The sequence below is a fragment of the Zootoca vivipara genome, chromosome 8 (genome assembly GCF_963506605.1).
Source record: "Zootoca vivipara chromosome 8, rZooViv1.1, whole genome shotgun sequence".
NCBI classification, from domain to species: domain Eukaryota; kingdom Metazoa; phylum Chordata; class Lepidosauria; order Squamata; family Lacertidae; genus Zootoca; species Zootoca vivipara.
In genome coordinates, this window is record NC_083283.1 from 57,424,288 (window position 1) to 57,441,065 (window position 16,778).

General features: G+C 42.2%; 1 protein-coding gene across 7 annotated transcripts in view; it reads left to right on the plus strand.

Moving 5' to 3' along the window:
• Window positions 1-16,778, plus strand: part of RIPOR2 (RHO family interacting cell polarization regulator 2) — a 105,104-nt gene that overhangs the window by 46,677 nt on the left and 41,649 nt on the right. Inside the window, exon 1 of one of the 7 annotated variants that reach the window (XR_009558045.1) lies at window positions 2,544-4,200. The exons of 5 other annotated variants lie outside the window; for them this stretch is intronic. The gene's annotated coding sequence lies outside the window, so the exon portion shown is untranslated. Of the gene's footprint in view, window positions 1-2,543; window positions 4,201-16,778 lie in introns of those variants that run through there. One more of the 7 variants, XR_009558044.1, reaches the window with a different exon arrangement.

Here is a 16,778-nt window from a genome sequence, read left to right on the forward strand (position 1 = left end):
TTCCCCCTCCTGTTTCTGTAAGCATTTTTTAAAATACCTGTAAAAGGATTCCAAAATATTTTTTTTTAGCTAGGCTGTGTGAGCTCTGCTTGCTTGGTGAAGAGGAGAAAAGTGGCATTTGCGGTGGGGAGAAGATGAAAGCACGAGGGAAAAAAGAGGGGCGATTGAAGACGCTGCCTTCCCCTTTAGGGAGAGACTCTGTGTGCGCGTCTCTCTCTCTCTCCCCCCCCCCGCCTCTCTCTCTCTCTCTCTCTCTCTCACACACACACACACACAGCCCACCTCTCGCTTCCCCCCACCTTTCCCCCTTTTAATAGCCTTTTAAAAAGTGAGGATTCTTTTTTCTTTCCATTGCTTGTCTGTAGAGCTTCCCCTTTAAGGATTTGTACCGGTACCGGGATCGCTGCCGGTGGCGCAGTCCTTGCCTTGGGGATTAAGGACTTTCCCCTTCTCGCTGTTTAGGAGCTGCTAAACACTGCCCTACACCCTACACAAAAGTTAACATTTTGTGGGTAAGAGAAACACGGACGGGTTGTTAGGACCAGCAGATTATCTCACCCCGCTTTCTGCTGGCTCAATTGCTACTTAATTGCTACCATTTACCATCTTAATTGCTGCTCAGCTGGCTTTGTTTTCTACAGTATCTCAGCCGGTAGCCTCTTTGCTATCAGTGCTACAAAGTGCTACATTGTTGGAACTTTCGCTCTTAAGTCTTGGGCAGTTGGCTGGCTGGTAGAGATCCTTATTTGCTTTAGTATAGGCTACTGCTACGACTGCATCACACAGATAGATTCCATTATACTGTACTGGTTTAAATTTAAGAAGCTCCAGTGTAGCAGATTGCTATTAAGTGAGTCCCCACCTGTGAGGGGAGAGAGAGAGAGCAGCCCTTCGGAGGAGCTCCTTCCCTCCCTCACGAACATCCCAGGGCCAGGGAGAGAGGGCTGGGCCAGCGATGCACACACCTCCCTTCCCTCAGACTCCCTCTCATGGAGCTTGGTGGTGGCTGTTGCCCGTCATTTTCTTTCAGTCAAGAGTCCTGCCCCGCAGGGAGACAGGGAGCAAGAGGGGCACTGCTCCTGATGTAATAAAAATACCGGTAAGACATTCCCTGAAAATAAGCCACCCAGTGTTTTTTTGAGGAAAAAAAGTGATAAGACGGTGTCTTAAAATGTGGGAAAGACGGTAGATGTAATACAGTCCAGAGTTAACACAGATTGGTGTTCCTTCAGTTGCCCAAGGCAAACCTTGCTTTTGTGGTTCTTATTATGTGTTTTGTATTTGGCTGCATCCTGGGTGACCTATTTTTAATGCAATGGCAGATTACACTTCAATAGAGTGAATAATTCATAGGTATAGTAGCACTATCACAGTAGCAATACAATAGAAGCTTTTATGCCTGTCTAATTGTGGAGAGAGGCAGCATTCTCTGGCATTTTCTACTGAATTAGCAAAACAAGATACATGTGAAATGAATGATTCTTTCAAATGCAGCAACATCGGGGACACTGAATGATGTAGAAAGGCAGGTTAGGGCTAGCCTATGTGGTATTCAAATGTTTGTTATATAGCTATTGAGGTTTGGGGGGGATTTGACTGAAATAAAGGAAGACAGGATGAAACTGGACGTATTGCTTTTCTGCATTTGCTACTGCAAAGTGATATTGAAAACTTCCCCAGAGATAGCTTCTAAGTTGTATATGCACCAGTAGAATACTGTAGATACAAAGGAGGAAGGTGAGCAGGTATTAGCACCCCAAAGCTTCCTGGAATATATATAGCCCAGGGGAAGTTTGTGCATGTCGAATACATACTTTAAAAGTCCAATAACAAACTGAGACATTTCAGGTGTGCAAGTAGCAATAAAAAAATATATAGTATACTTTAATATGTCAAATCAGCAGAATTTCCATTTCACAGCTATCCAGCAGGTCTACAAAGCCAACTCAAACTGAAATTGTTGTGTTGGTCATGACTACTGGGGGAGAGGGGCTAGCTGGGTTTTTTGCCCCCAGATGAAGCCAGGGGGGGCGCCATTCAGGCCGCCTGCCTATGTGTGTATGCACACAAATGGGTGTGCCAAACTGGGTCTTTGACCCAGGTGAAATAAAGCCTACTTTCGCCCCTGGATGGAAGCGGTGCTTCTAATTGACAGGAATATAATATTACACCAGAGCAAAACTTCTAAGGGCCTGTCCATAGCTCGGCTTAATGTGGATTGTGAACCTCTTGTGCCTTCTTTAATCCCCCCTTGTCCATGCAGAAGTCTCCTCCAACTACTTCTGTTCTCTATACTTTCTGCCCCCTAAATCGGGAGGTTCCCAGTGCTCTGGAAATCCAAATAGGGGAGCCACATCAGTTGTACGTCCCAGGCACTGGCGGAGGAAGAGGAGTGCGGGGGGAGCGCACCGCCCCTGGCAGCACGATCCCGGTGGGGTTCCCGGTCGTGGCTGTCCCTCCACCCGCGTTGGGCAACACGCCCCCGCAGGCAGCATGCCCTGCCCCAGAACGCACGCCCTGCCCCTGTGGGTGGTGCGCCACGCCCCCAGGACATGTGCCAGGCCCGCCCCTGCCTGCTCTCTGCCCCCCCCCCGGTGCCAGAGCATGAAGCTCCGCCACTGGTCCCAGGTATGAAGAAGTCAGAGGTTTCTACAGGAACACGCCTCTCTTGATTTCAGCCAGGCAAGTTCAAACATACATTCCAGCCATCCAAGCTGAAAACTCTTGAGGAGGGTGTGAAGCAAGGGCAGTGACAGTTGTGACGGGGGAGGCTAGAGGGCTAGAAAGGCATACAGAGGCATGTTTGCTCCCCAACCCTGAGGTTGAGCACCCTTGCATTAGAGACTCTGCTCAATGCACAGCTGAAGGTTAATGCTGTGTTCATCTACGAGGTGTACCACTAATGCTGTTGATGGTAGTGATTAATCAACGGTATAATGACACCTAGTGACAAAATAGAAGCACTAATATTACCCATATATGTCCTGATCCAGATTATGTCTGTGATACACCATAAGGCACAATTGAAGCGCATTCTTTCCATCAGAGTATTCTGGGCAGAGTTGCAATTCCCAGCAACAAACTGCAGTGCCCAGAATTCCTTTTGGGGGTGGGGATGTGTTTCAAATGTGTGTTCAAGGTATAGTTTATATGCAGCCTTAGTAGTGTGAATTATGTGTGATTAGTGGCACTAAATATGGGCGGAGCTGCTCATGCGCACCAGAATGCACTTAACAACAAAAGCAGCAACTTCCAGAATAATATGGTTTTTAGGGGCTTCTCATCCACAAATCCTTATGCCGCTATACCTCTGCTGGTCTTTAAGGTTCCACAGAACTCTTCTTTGCTTACATTGTTGAGAGTGACATAGTGGTTATAAACATCCACACACAGAAACACATTTTGATGAATATTCAGCCCCTGGTTTTGCATTCACCTACCAGTGCTCCCCCCCTCCCCCAAAAGAAACCCCAGGTTGGATAGAACTGGGCATAAGGAAGGCTTTAGATAATTATCCACCCTGGTGGAACAACAGCGCGTCAGAAATTGAACCTGGCAAACTGCTGCGGCATTCACTCTCGCCACGGTGCAGAAAATAAACTCCTGTCTCCCCTGAGGCATGGGAGACGGCATTACATAAATATTTGCAGATGAAACAAGAATGCCAGAGTGATCAAATGAAGGGAAAAGGGAAAGCTCTCCTCACCTATAGCAGCTAGTTAAGTCTCGGAGAAGCAGCTGTTTCACTGATCCCTATAGCCTCAGCACGGATGACGCTGGAGTCAGACGCTACGACGACCCCCCCCTTCCTTCCCTCCCTCCCTGCCTGCCTCTCACACACATCCCCTCTCTTCTCTACTGTAACTTTACCAGGGTAACAGAATTGTAGATGCTTCTGCTGGCAGAAGAGTGAGTCAGAGCAGCTAATGACTGAGAGCAAGCTGGTAACTGATGCGCTCTCTCTCTCTCTCTCCCTCTCCCTCTCTCCATCCCTGCTCCACCTCCCCTCTCAATCTTTCTCCCCCCCCCTTCTTTAAATCAGAAACACTAACTAAGCCATTACTGGCTGCATACTGTAGTAGAGAGCTTCTCAGATCCTATTGCTGCTGTTATGAGGATTGACTGTGGAAGAGGAGCTTTGGGGTTGCAATCCAGTGTATTCAGAGCTTCCCTACCATAAGTGTGAGTCTGTGCATTTAGGTGGGTGTTTTCTCCCTCCCCCTTTTAATTTTTCGACTCATGAGGACAAATATTGTTGCATGTTCTTTCTAAATATTGTAGTGTTTTTTTGTGTGTCATCTGTCCCCGGTCATAAAGTTATTACAGGATGGTTTGTTTTTAACACTGATTCTTTGCAATGTTTGGATGTCAGTTGCTTAAGGAAATTGTTGCTAAACTGTAAAATAGTATTGTCCCCATTAAATCCGCAAGGCGTGACATTTCAGTGCAGTTGTGTTGGTATAGGGCTAGGCTCTGTACTATAGAGTGAAATATTATTGAATTAATTGTGCCTCAAAATCCTTAGTCCGATGCTTCTCTTTTAAATGCAGCAGAATCTTGAGCCTGATTAGGATTCTGAGTAAGGGAGTAAAACATGGAAATATATATCTGGTGTGCAACATTGAAGCTAGTACTGTAATGTGAAATGATTCTACTGAGTTTAGCAAAGTTGCCTTTTCACGCTGAGTGCTAACCTACCTCCGAAAGCCTGGAAGCACAGGTATCATAAGAAGGAAAACAAATATTTGAAATCTTTATGTTGTATAGTAATCAAGATTGTATTTTCAGTTTAGTTTGTGGCTTCAGTAAGGTTTGTGGCTACACTGATAAAAAATTAGCTATTGTTGTTTCACCCCACTGTAATGTTGCCAGATGCACCTTCGTTCCTGAGTGGAAAGGCTTTTTCCTGACTTTGGAATGTTATAGTCCTGCAAATGTTATTGACAGACCCTGGCTTGTTTGTTGGTTTGTTTTACAAGTCCATAGAGCTGGCACTTATCATAGCACTTCATTGCCCCTTGACAACCCTGTTATTTTCAGGACCACACTCATGGGGTTTGAAGGAGCTTAAAGCAATCTTTTCCACAGTTACACATCTTGAGCTCAATTTGCCAAAACATCCTGCTCAAGCTCCCATTCATTTCAGCACAGTTTGAGTAGCAGAACATCTCAGTGGATTGTGCCCTGACTTGTCTTTGAAGAAATCCCTTCCATATACTATGCTTTCTTTGAAAACAAGGATGCTTTTCTAGAAAGAAATCTATTGCTTTGTCACTGAGTGGCACTTTTAAATCATGCTTCCAGAAACATTTCAGGCTTTCCTTATGTGTGTTGTCCAAACAAACCTTTAGGATATTATTGATTACAATGTGGATAAAAGCTTTTTGCACTTTTCCCCCCATTCGGTGTGGGGATAGCATCTGAGCAAAGTTGAAGCAAATGCATTGCATTGAAATAGAGTTGCAATAGTCTGTACTTTTTAAAGGAATTGATTGTGCAATATATGATTCCTATGACTTTTGTGTTCTCCTGCCTTTGGGGAAAAATACTTGTAGTGTTAGTGGTGGTTATAGTCTCCATTGTCATGCGTCCTTCAAAACGACAGTCTTCATATTTTTTCCAAGCTACGTATCCAAAAGCATTGCTTTCACATCATTTCGCTGCTGCCTGCCACACACCAGGAGACCTCAGCAAAGAACAGTCCCAATTAAAAACATTATTACTTGTATTTGCCCACAGCTAATTGGGATTCAGAACCAGACCTTTCTTTCTGAATTAACAAAGGCAGGGATGTGTTCAGTGAGGGTGGCATGGGAAGAGAGAAAGTTCCTTTCCACTTAGGGTAACTGTTCTGTTCTGACTGCCAGACCTGGCTAAGACACAATGTTTTATATGCAGCTCGAGGTTGGCAACTGTTGGTCAATGGGCCAAATCCAACCCCTTTAGTTGGCACAAAATAACTTGCCTCTTCCTTCTCTTGAATTGAAACAGCTTGATGAACATGATCAAGAGGAAGTTGGGTGCATGCCAGGTAGAGGAAGGCACCTCTCTCTTCTTCTTCTTCTTGCTTGAACCACCTGCTCTACATTCCCCCAGTAGCATGGAGGGGAGGGCGATAAGTGGAATGGTAACTTTGGAGAAGGTTTGGCGCACCACCCACCAGCATCCATACAAAGTTAATGGCAAAACTGGGGTCATGCTTTCTGAATATCTCGTTCCAAAAACCTCTTCCAATATAACCAGGCTATGAAGGAATCTGAATTTTGTTCTGAGTTGCAGAAAAGCAACCTTGCTGTGAGAAAAAAGGCATGTTTGTTCCTCTTAATAACTTTGAACACTGGGAAATGGTGGTTTCTCTGCTACCACTGGCATTAAGTATCTACAGTTGTTGTTGTTGTTGTTGTTTAGTCATGTCTGACTCTTCGTGGCCCCATGGACCAGAGCACGCCAGGCACTCCTGTCTTGCACTGCCTCCCGCAGTTTGGTCAAACTCATGTTCGTAGCTTCAAGAACACTGTCCAACCATCTCGTCCTCTGTCGTCCCCTTCTCCTTGTGCCCTCAATCTTTCCCAACATCAGCATCTTTTCCAGGGAGTCTTCTCTTCTCATGAGGTGGCCAAAGTATTGGAGCCTCAGCTTCAGGATCTGTCCTTCCAGTGAGCACTCAAGTACCTACAGCAGTACACCATAAACTGAAACAATAGCTTGTAATGTTATACTGGCATTCAGATGTCCCATGCCGGGCATTTCTGTACTTGCTCAATAATTCTTGCGAACAATAATTCTTTGGAACTAGTAAAATCTCTTTTTAAGATTTCCCATTGAAGAGACTGTGGGCAATAATAATAATAAATAAAATAAGCCCTGAAGTAAACCTGAACCTGGCTATTATATCTACATAAATTGTAGCTCCTGTTTTGCAATTGCTCCACTGTCTGCTGCCCCAAGGGACAAAACACTCAGAGTGACAGATCAGAAGCACAGCCTTGGACATGATCATTCATACATGTTGACAGATCTTCATATTATATCAAGCTGACAGAGCTGCTAACACTGTGATCATGTACCTATACCAGCAGCCTTTTCTTCATTGCTTCTTGTTGCACTGAACTCTAAATAAGAAGCAGTGTCATTTCCACAGGAGTTAGGGAGAATGGATGGCTGTCACAAGTAACTACTTGCAGCTGAGAAGTTGTAATAATTGAAAAAGAAGATGGGCATTGAACTTGCCTGCCATTTCTTCCCAAATTGTGGATTAGAGAAAATCTGGAAGGCTATGATTATGTACAGACTTTCTCAGCAAACACAGCAAGCAAGGAATCCTAATTTAAAAACATACATTTTGGCATCATGGTTTCTGTTTATTTTCTATGTGGAAACTCAAAACTCTTGATTAATTTCTAATCAACTCCAGATGTCTATATGTTTCATGACAATTATTCTTATCACACACACACACACACACACACACACACACACACACGTTATACAACATGCATATCCAATCTTTTCAAAAGGAGGCTCTTCCTCAGGCTGTTTTTGCTGTAGTCATCCCACAAGCATATCCATTGTATACTAAGGATTGTAATCAGTGAGTTATTTCTTCAGTGATCTTGCTGTGTATTCTCTTTTGTTGCCTGTACTTTTAACTTTACTTTAAAATTAAATTAAATTTCATGGAACCAGAGAGAGACAGACAGAGAGAGGACACTTTGCAAACTGCCAAGGCAAAGAATACTATTCACTTGTGAACTGCTTGTGTGTTGCAGTTATTTTTCATTTGCCATGCTAAGCTGTTCTGCTTGCAAGATAGACCCCTTGTGTTTGTGGGCATTGAACCAGCAAAAAATACCAGCTGAAAATAGACAATGAAGGACCTGAATTGCAGCAGTGCCCTCCAAGCATGCACAGGCAAGGCAAGGCATTCCTCAAAGTAGATTGGGAAGTGCAGTAGCTCTGCTGAAGCAGTTATAATGTCAGCCTCAAGGTATGTTCACTGCATGGTTCTCTTAGTGAACTGTAGGGGGTTTTGGGTGCCCAGCCTTTTTTAAAAACAAACAAAAAACTCTAGGTTTTTCTGTCATGTTTGCTCAACTTCCCTTGTTTGTGCAAACCAAAGTCTGCACTTAACAGCCAGACTGTGTTTTGCACAAATCAGTTTCACCTTAGCATGATGCATACTCTTAACATTTGTATAAAGATCTTCCAAATGTTAAAAGAGCTTCACATAGATCACACTGTTGCAATCCTTATAAAACCTCTATAAATTGCATTAGTATTATCATCCCATATTGCAGATGGGGGAGGAAGTTGCTAGGCCATAAGAAAGCGAGTTGCTCAAGTCCAACACTAGAGATGTCATGGCAGAGGTGATAAGGGAGCCAGAGACTTCCTGGTTCTTAATTGAGCCACTTAGCTGCCTCACCACACAATGTCCAATTTTGGTTTGCAGCCAAGTATGATTTGTGCAAACTGAAGTTCAGTTAATGGTAACTGTGTTTGGTACAAGCAAGGAAGTGAGGAAGGCTTTCAGAGTGCATGAAGGGAGGAAAAAAAGAGTGTGTCCAAGCTGAGGCTCATGCATAAATGACTGAACTCCGACTTGCTATTATGTGTCAATGAAGCCAATGTTTAAAGTTTATTTTCACCATTATCAAAAAGTTATAATGTTATCCTGACTGCCTGAAGAGGTGGGATCAGTTCAGGGAGAGATGCAAAGCTTCTCTTGTGCAAAACTTGCAGAATGATTTTCTTCCACCCTCTTCTGTTTTGCTGAAGAAATCATCCAATAGCTTATCAAAATATTTAAAGACTTAAGCTTATGCATATGCATTTTCACTTGTGGCTACTATGCATGATGAGACTACGCAGCATCAGCATCTTACAACTCAATAACCATATAGTTAACTACACAGTCCTTGTGATCAGTACCAGATTTTGGGTGGTGTGGTGGGCTGTTCCCCCGCACAGGGTGACAAGATGAGGGAGTGCAAAATGGAAAAGATCCATAATTGAGAAGATCCATTTTGGGGCACCAAATTTTGGCCTTACACAGGGCACCATATTACGAAAGATTATCAAAGTCTGTCCCTGCATGTTATGTCCCTTTAAATTTATGCTGTGGATGGGCTGTAATAATTGCTCAGTTTTTCATACCTAACTTAATAAGGTTTGATTAGGTAGGCACCTAGCTATTTCTATTCATTGGCCAGCAGATGGCTCAGACAATGAAAGATGGTAAACTGGGATCAGCTCAAGATTCAGACACTCTGTTCTGGCATCCTGGTTGACAGATCAGTGGAGTCACAGTGATAGAAACTCTCATAGCACAGTATTCATTATCATGGTGAGATGGATGCCGGAAGAGTCCCAACCCCTGGGCATTGCTACCTCTGGGGAGCTATATGGTCCCAATTTATCAGGTAGGCTAGATTATAAATTGGGAAACCTGACCTAATCTGATTATAATACGTTGGAGCACAATAACCTTGGATTTAGGCAGATCATGAGCCCACAGGGGGAGATGCAATGAAGCAAATACAGGATATTTTAATTTCAGCAAAGTTAAGTGTTGCCTTCCCCCACACTCTCCGCCTGTCTAGAAAATATAAGTACCTGGAAGATAATATAGCACACTCAACCAAGCCTGTGATTTGCATCAAGCTTTTTCATCTAAACAATTTGTTCAGAAGTCCTTCTATATTCAGGGAACTGAAATATCTTTTGGGTGAAATATGCCACTTTGTTTGTAGCCTTAAGTGGTGCAGGAATGAACAGGATGTATTTTTGCTGTTTTGTTTGACCAAGATGTCATGCTGTCATATTTTTTTCCAGGAATCTCAATAGGTTTAAACCTCTCAAAAGATCTCTGTTAGATATAGGCAGTGAGCAATAAACTATTATTACTTCATTTGTCGTTAAAATTATATACTCCACCTTTCTTCTACAGAGCTTAGGAAAGCATCCATGGAATTCCCTCATGTTTTCTCATCCAAACACTAATGTGCCTTCAGATCACTATGCTACGGGGCCACAACAGTGATATAATCGCCCCAAAACTCTCCCAAGATAATCCAACAATATTTTCCATATGGTTTTTTGTTTTTTTGTTTTTTGCTGAAGCTTTCAAGATCTGTCCTACTTTTGATAATCCAAAAAATACACTTTAGGTGTGTATATGTAGTCACACAACATGGTAAGCATGAACAAACTGGGCCCACTTTGCTTCTCTTCATTCTGCCCCGTTAGTGCGCAAATGAAACAAACCATTATCCCTTCCTTAGTGCTTAATCTTGCTGATGGATAATGTCTTGTTTGAGCCATACAAACCATGGTTTCTGGTTTAGATGTAACGCTAACCCAAGGGTTGTGGTTTGTTTCCTCTGTGCACTATTGGGGGGCAGGGAGAGGAGAGGAACAAAGTGGGCATAATTTGCTTATATATAGTAAGCTATATGGTTTATGGCTTAGAACGAAGCTTGAATGTGGCCAGAGAGAGAAAGGGGGAGAAGTGGCTATTACAAATTCATACAGATGTAATGTAAGCAAGGAAAGGAGATAAATGATAATTACTTTTGTCTTTCAGTGATAACGAATGCTGTCAGATCTGGTTAATCCAAGCTTCGTTTATCCTTATGTCTCTGTATTAAAAAGATTTAAGTGATTACTAATCCTGTGAATATGGTGTCAGCCTCTTAAACTTGAAGGCTTTTGTAAATCTGCAATTCAAATGGAGTGTGTTGCTTTTAAATTAACAGGCTTCAGCATAATTACTGAATCAAGGACCCAATCTTATCTTCAGAGGCACTTGCCCAAATACTACATTTAAGAGAAAATTAAAAACCAAAATCTAACTAGTTACATTATAAAAGGCTATAGTAATTCAGCTTATGTGCCTTAATTCCCATTAGCTTTTAATGAAACTTAGGTGTTTTAGGGTTCCTGTCTTGCTTCTTTCATAGGCCGTTACCACAGTATTCAGTAATAGCAGCAATATCTTTAATTGTTTCTTTTTATGCTTCTCCCTGATCCAGACTCTGTAAAGAGGAACTGTGACCTGCAAAATGGGGAACAGTAAAAGAGTTTAAGAAACACCCCACCCATATTTTTAACAAGTCTTGGGCTTGAGAGTGTGTTGTATACTGGTAAGCCTGGGAATATTGATTCTTCCTTAGCCTGCGCAAGCCAGAGCTTAAAATGCACTGGTTGGTTTCGTTTTCCTGACACAGGCAAAGAAGTCTAACTTCATCATCTTCAACCTGAAGCAATATCATTAAATCAGGCTAAATGTCAGTGGTGCGATAAGCAGCCAGCACACACATAATTCAATTTTTAATGCTTGATTAGCAAGCAAATTATGCAAATGTGGCAAAAGCATAAGAAAGGGGTAATATATCCCCCATTCATCCTTTTATTCATCTCGGGTATGACCCAAGATTTGATCTTTTGATCTGTTTAGTTTCTAGGACAGTAAAAACTAGGAGATAGCCACTTTTTCAAAGAATGCCTTATCTTGGTTTCTCTTGTCAGCTGCTGATCCAGTCACACCCTGGTTTTTTCCTCCTCAATCTGTATGCAAATCAGCTGTATTTTACACATGCACTGCCTGCTAAATCTGTTAACATTCGCATGCATTAGCATTTACACCCAAGGTGCAATTCTCCTCTTGGGAAAAATGGCCTAAAGATTCTGCTCCCTTCATGGTTGCACCTGCTTTCCCCGTCTTCACAACTAATGTTCCTCTATTGTTTCCGTATTTAACTTTTTTTTCTGTACCTGTTGAGTGAGAGCTGTGATCAGGAAATAATCTTCAGAACCCCAGACACTTCAGCAGTTGCAGCATTATAATACTGATGCAGAACAAGCAGCGAGAAAACTGGCCACATTTTTGTAGTCTGTGTGTTTCTGTCATCCAGCTTTTGCAAGGGGTTCTTATTACTGCATCTGAACACTGATATCACATCTATCTACCTGCTGCCATATACCAATAGTTTTGAGCAGTAAGAGCAGCTGGACTATACAAAAAACTCATGTTATTCCCAATTGTCCCCTTATATGTGCTTGCATGAACAAATGTAATGGGTAAACACTGGGAATGTCTTGACAGAAACTGCTGTGATTCTGGGACCTTCTGTTCCAGAAGCAGCTGTCATGGGAGTAGCTACTGGCCATATATGTAACTTCAAATATTGCACTTTCCCCAAAATGAATGTATTTTGTTGGAATTGTTCTCATATGGAAAAATAGATTGTGTGAATTGCCTCTAGGCTACACCCACTGTTTTCTATGTCCAGTTACTTTGCTTCTGTTGTAAATTTTCAGAAAATGCTTTGGCCAAATCATATATCAAACTAGGAACAACAGTCATAATACTTAAGTATTATGGAAGCTATTTTGTGGATGATAATGGATGATAACACACATGGCCATAGCAGGACTGAAGACATCTCACGCACACACTATCTTAAACCCATTTCAATCATCACAATGCCACTTGCCTCAGACACAGCTCCACATGCCACTGTAGTTAAGTTGGCATATAGCCCACTGGGTGGCACCATTAATGCAATCTTATCTTTGTTAGCCATGACTGTACATCATACACGAGCGCATATAATGCAATGAATAAGGGCAGATTTGAAGGCCAACTGTCAACTTGAGGTAAATGCAGAAACTTAAATAATGAGACCGGACTCATTATTACCCAGTTCTGAAGCCATTTCCTACATCTAGGAGCCATGAAGTGTCTAGAGCTCTTATTTATTGCAACAAGATTTAGGTTGACTTGCATTTCTAGTTTATGTATGTACAGAGGAAGTTAAAACAGCAAGACCAAGCACTGGTTCAATGTGGGCTCCATATACAGTAATCTCCTTTGGGCTCAGGCTCACAGACATTTGCCCCCATCATGGATACAGTTGCATAGAAAGTATGTTATGATGACCAGAAGTACATGAGTACCCACGGACAAAACACTTATAGAGAAGGATAATTAATGCACCCCAGTGTAAGCTCTTGCTTCGTTATTTATTTGTTATACATTTACACCAAAACCACTGGGTATCTTACCAAGTGTACTTCCGTTTTGTCCAGATTAATTCTTGTTCGTTCCCATGCACTCCAGTACAAGCTTCAGATGGAAGTCCAGGATGTTTTAAGATTGAAGGATGGAAATGAGAAATAAATCTGAGTGATACTGGCATAGTGATGACATTCAGCCCAGATCTCCAGATGGCCTCATCCATCAGCTTCATGTAAACATTGAAAAGCATGGGAGACAAGATGGAGTCTTGTAGTGCCCCACATAGACCAAAGGCCATGGCAAAGAATGAGCGTGCATGTATGTGTGTGACTGGTTTGTTTGTGTGTGCCCACAACTCTTCCACAGGTCCCCATATGTACCCACAGCTCAAAAAGGTTGGTGACCCCCGTTTGTTCTCTGCACTGATTGGCAGTGGCAGTGGCTCAGGCAGAAGCCTTTCCAGTTCTACACGGGAGACCCCAAGAACTGAACTGGAGTCCTCCTGCATGGACTGTTGAGTTTTGCCATTGACATGGCCCTTCCCAATTAACACTGGCCAGAAACACATGACTGGAGCATCTGCTGTAAAATCACCCAGAATGGATTGTTCAGTTTGGCCAAGTATAAAAAGTAGAGGTGAAACAACTCGCAATGCATGTTTGCTCAGAAGTAAGTTTCATTATATTCAATGAGGCTTATTCTGAGATGAGTATGTGTAGGACTGCAGCTTTGCACTATGTGCAAATGTCTCCTGGCAGTCAAAATCTGTTGCATGGATGACATTTGTTGCTGTGGGCAGGAATAAAACATCAGGGGAATCCTGAAAGGAACAGGCACAATGCAATGCTAGGTATACATGACTGGAATAGCCCTAAAGCTGTGGATGACTCCCGTAGCAGCATATCACATTTGATTTTGCAAAATTGTTTCTAGTTTTTTCCAGCAGCTGTTAAGGCGTCTTGAAGGTTGCAAACTTAGATTTATCATTCTATAAGCTTAGGGCCCCCGTACAATCGCAGTGACAGCATTCCTGACACACAAATGGCAGCAGTGGAAAAGTTCGAAAGAATGAAAGATCTTCTCTCAAACCTGTTCTACTTCTTATTAAAGATTTACTGAGAAGGGCACAGATGCTGGTAACTTGCATAAGCCAGTGTGTCTCAGCTCTGTGGCCTTTCCTTCAAGGAAGTGGGCTTGCTTTGAGGATCCTTGAAGGCGATGGTACGGTTTCTGGCTCATGGTAAGGTATCTTTTGTTCATCTTCAAATGATATGATATATTTTCCCTGAAGGAACGTGTCATCTACAGTTTTGGACGACAAACGTGCTGTCGCTGAAGAAGAGCAGAATGAATGTCACTCAGTTGTTGTTCTTTGTGTCATGATTTTGTTCTCTGGGTAATCTTCAGGCCTTCTGTGCTCACTTCAGAGCTTAGTCCAACATCTTTCTCCTTAAGGACATTATCAGTTTGACCTGATCTCTTCAAACCAGAGACCTGAGGCTGTAGCAGGGTGCATTCGAAGCTCCTGTACAGGCATTGTTTCCAAATTGTTTCACTAGAGTGGGCAGCCATGTGCACATATCCCTTTGCACATGTGGAATTTTGGCCCATCTGTTCATGTAGATGAGAAGGTTATATGTGTTGGAAGCTGCCCAGAGTGGCTGGGGCAACCCAGCCAGATGGGCAGGGTATTACTATTTATTACTATTACTAGATTCAGGTAGGTACAGTGGTGCCTCGCTTAACGAATGCCCTGCTTAACGAAATTTCCACTTAACGATATGATTTTTCGAGCGGAGGTTGCCTCGCTAGACAAATTCGTTTTATGAAAAATTCGTCTAGCGAATCGCGGTTTCCCATAGGAATGCATTGAAATTCAACTAATGCGTTCCTATGGGCAAAAAAAATTCAATGCATTCCTATGGGATTCGCTAGACGAATTTTTCGTTATAAGAAAAGACCCGTGGAACGAATTAAATTCGTCTAGCGAGGCACCACTGTAGCTGTGTTGGTCTGACACATGCACACTAAAGCTTATACCCAGAACAAACTTCTTGTTGTTGTTTAGTCATTTAGTCATGTCTGACTCTTCGTGTCTCTAAGGTGCTATTGGACATTTTTTTTAAAAAAAATTATTTATTACTACGGTATTACTATTACTAGACTTACCTCCAGGAGCACATATGTACCTCATCAATAACAGACAGCTGGATTTGACCAGCTCAAGATATTTATATCGTATGTAAATGTAAATGGGTGTACCCTTTTCAGTTCTTCATATCTCTCAGAAGGATTTTATTGCCCTGAGTTTTACATTTGTAATTCTGCTAATTAGTCTGTAATCAACAGAACATAAACATCTGCATAAGCAATGGAACAGCAGAGCCCCTTCAATTCATCACATTGAAGCATTTCGGCAGGGGGATATAAATCCATTCATGAAACAAATCCTGTCCTCAGGCTCTCTGCTAACTAAAAGCAGAAGTGTGGAAATGGAAAAAGAACTCAGAATTAATACTGTATACTGTATTTAACTAGAGAGCTTCACCAGCTGAGCACAGTCACAATAGAACACAAGTTGAAATACAGCCATAGAAACCAAAAGACAGAAAGACATGCATAGAATAGTGTCTTCTCAGAATGTGTATTTCCCACCCATGAACAATCACTCTGCACATTTCTTACCCCATATTGTTTCTTAGTTCTATCTAAACATGTTCAGCATCATTCTGCAGTCTGCTTTGGTTTTTCTGTGTAAGCAGTTGTACTAAGTACAGATATATAGAGTTATCAAACTGCAGAGCTTATGGTTAGCAGAAAAGACCCATGTTCACATCACAAGACATTTTAAATTACGGTATCCTATCTAAGATGCTGCCTTACTCATTATACAGTAGGCAACTAGGCAAGTTGCTATTTGCAATCATTCATTAGTTACAATTTTGTACCGCTTTCTGTTGTCAAAACAAAATGGGTTCCTCATTCAACACTTTGCTATATAGGAGGCACATTATGGGTGGTTCATTCAGCCTCAAGTTAAATATTTTGTAGAACAAGAATTTATGTACAAGCACTTTAAGATAATTATATCTAAATGAAGCATTAAAATATTTTTCTCGGTAAGCAGAGGCATATTATGGATTTGAAACAAACTTTATTCAGCAGAAAATGGTCAAATTGAAGTCCTAGAGGCAAAGACTTACCATGCACCTTTCATTGGAGTAGCTGTGCTGAACTACAACTTCCATCATCCCTGATCATTGGCCATGCTTGCTGAAGCTGATGGGAGTTGTAGTTCAGCAACATTTGGCAGGCCCAAAGTTTCTCATGATTGCATTGAAGGGTAACCTGAATAGGGCAAAATCTAAACTAATTCATTCCTAATTCCTAAAATGCTGATTCAACTAAGCCCAGTTGCCAACTCGGTTTCACAACTCCTTCCCAGGTAGCTTTCAGTCTTCCCACCACAGTGGACACCTTTTAACAAAGGCCCAAGATGTTTTGGTTTGTCCAGGTGTTTGGAACATGAATTGTTCTGGTTTTGGATTGTGGTTTAATAGATAGTGTTAACACTCCACTCCAATCTCCATGAGCGGTGTGGGATTCCAGGAGTTGCACTTACCAGGGTCTGTGTTCCCTTTGGGGACAATGAGGCACAGCGGAGTGTGGGGTGTTTATGATATGTGCTTTATTTACACATACATACAGCCTGTGTCTAGACGGAGAGAGTGCAGAGCATTCACAACCCAAGAAAGTC